A 2581-nucleotide genomic window follows, 5' to 3' on the forward strand; every position below is an offset into this window, starting at 1 on the left:
ACCAACAGAGGGGTTTGGACGGGCTGGGAGAAATCTCGGATTCCCTTATCAACAGAGGGGTTGGGACGGGCTGGGAGAAATTATGGCTTCCCTTACCAACAGAGGGGCAATGTGGGGTCGGAAGAAATCTTGACTTCCTTTCCGGCATAGTATACTTCAGCTATGATCGATCAAAAACAAAGAAACGTCACAATCAATTATCTAAATTCACAGAAAAGAAAAGTTAAGTTAAGAAAGTTTCAAGCAAGTTCAAGTAAAGTTTCAAGTAAAGCCTAAGAAAGTCTCAAGTTTCAAAGTGTGAGTTTGTGTGAGTTCATTACATACAGTTAGTCTTATTCTCTTTTATCATACAATTTTTCAGTGCAAGTTTCAAAGTATTATATGTACAGTACTTTAAGTATTGCCGCAGGTATTTTTAACCCTTGTTATTACAAAGTTTATACTTGTTGAGTCATTAGACTAACTATGCTTGCTTAGTGCCGGTTAGATTATCGTTGAGATCGAGGGGCAGGACCATCGAGTGGACTGCGATGCGGGCACGACACATCCCTTCGACCTATGCTAGATTTCCGCAAAAGTTTACTTTAATGCTTTAAAGTATTTCATTTTTGTTGATTTGATAAATGTAAGCTTAAGGATTTATATAATTGTTTGTGGGCATGTAAAAGACAGAATGTTGAACTTTTGGATGTTGTATTTTCGAAAGATTATGATTATTGTATTTGCTTTCCTTTTTAGCGTCTATTCTATTTTTGAACTGCTTAGTTGAGACAGGTGGGATTTTGTATTTTCAAACAAGTCATGACAATTTTTTTTTAAAATCCATATTTTCTTTATTAATTAATTTAAAGTAGAGGTCAGAGTCGTTTCATAGATTGTTAAACAATATAGAAAATTCACCGTGATTGAAATAAACATAATTTTCAGTCTGTGTCACATTGATGCATAAATTAGTTCGATACCTTCGTGTGTCTTGGTTGTCTCGTTTTAATTGAATTTATAATCCATGTTCTAGTTGTGTTCGTTTTCTATTTATTTTTTGTCAATTTATTTTTTTAATTAAATTTTCTTTGAACAAAACAAATCCCTCTTTATTATTTTTGTCTAGATTAAGTAAAATAATTAAATCTTGAGAAATGACTACAGTCTCTGTGGGATCGATACTTGGACTCATTGTCCATTTACTATAACTTGACCTAGTCCACTTGCTAGATTAATTCATAACCGAAATTGTCTGTCAGTACCCCCAACGGCTATTTCACTCCAAACCGATGGCATATTGGAGCCCCCTCACCCAAACAGAATATGTATATTATTCCTCCAACATTTCTCCAAATCACCAATCAAGAGGCTCGTGAAAGTTGTTCTAAAGGATTGTGCTATTATTGCGATGAAATGTTTGTTCCAAGTCATCGTTGCAAATGACAAAAATTATTCATGATCAAGGATACACATGTTCCAAGTTCCAAGGACGTTGAAATTTCTAGACATGTTCCATAAGCTCTAGAGGATATACGAAAATTTTTGTTCATGAAATTGCAGGGACTAATCATCCCCAAAAATTGTGTCACGGGCAGGCTGAAAACAAGGAGATTATAGTGATCGATAGCGACAGCACTCACAAATTTGTTGATCAAGACATAGTCACTAAGTATGATTACCACGGGTTCACGACAAGAAGTTTGAAGTTATGGTAGCGAATCGTGAGAGGATAGAATGTTCCGAAAAATGTCAAGCTCTCACTATCAATGTTCAAGGGTTGTTCAACATGCCACCATTTCAGCTTCACGGGAAAAGTAATTTGGTTTCCTGCAAGGTATGGGATTTTTATTCCAAATGGTCTCTTCTTCTGCCAACAACATTGAACCCTCACACTCATTGGGTCTCGCTGGACTTCTAGCTGATTTTTCTCACATATTTGAATCACCTACTCATTTACCTCCAAGGAATTTGCATGAACATCATATTTACTTGCACCCAAATGTCGAACATGTTAGTGTACATCCATATCAATACCATTACTATCAAAATACCAAAATGAATTGATCAGACCCAGTAATAGCCCATTCTTTTCACATGTTTTTTTAGTGAAAAAGGCAGATGGAAATTGGCGATTTTGTGTTGATTATCGTGCTTTGAATAACATCACTGTGAAGGATAAATACCCAATCATTGTTATTCACGAGCTCCTAGATGAAGTTCATGGCACCAAATTTTTATCCAAATAGGACCTACCTCTTGGCTACCATCAGATTAGAGTAACAAAGAATGAAAATCTCAAGATGGATTTTCGTACACATGAAGGAAATTACAAGTTCATTGTGATGCACGCCATTTGGCCTCACTAATGTACCTGCTACCTTCCAAAGTTTCATGAATGATCCATTCCATTCCTACCTTCGGAAATGTATTTTGGTATTTTTTTTGACGATATTTTGTTGCATTCGAAATCATGGGATGACCATATCACACACATTTGGGAATTGTTTTACAAGTTTTATCGACTAACAACATGTTTGCAAAGGAATTCAAATGCAAATTCGATGTTTCACATGTTGATTACTTGGATCATCGAATATCG

The sequence above is a fragment of the Henckelia pumila genome, chromosome 1 (genome assembly GCF_033568475.1).
Source record: "Henckelia pumila isolate YLH828 chromosome 1, ASM3356847v2, whole genome shotgun sequence".
In the NCBI taxonomy this organism is placed as follows: Eukaryota; Viridiplantae; Streptophyta; class Magnoliopsida; order Lamiales; family Gesneriaceae; genus Henckelia; species Henckelia pumila.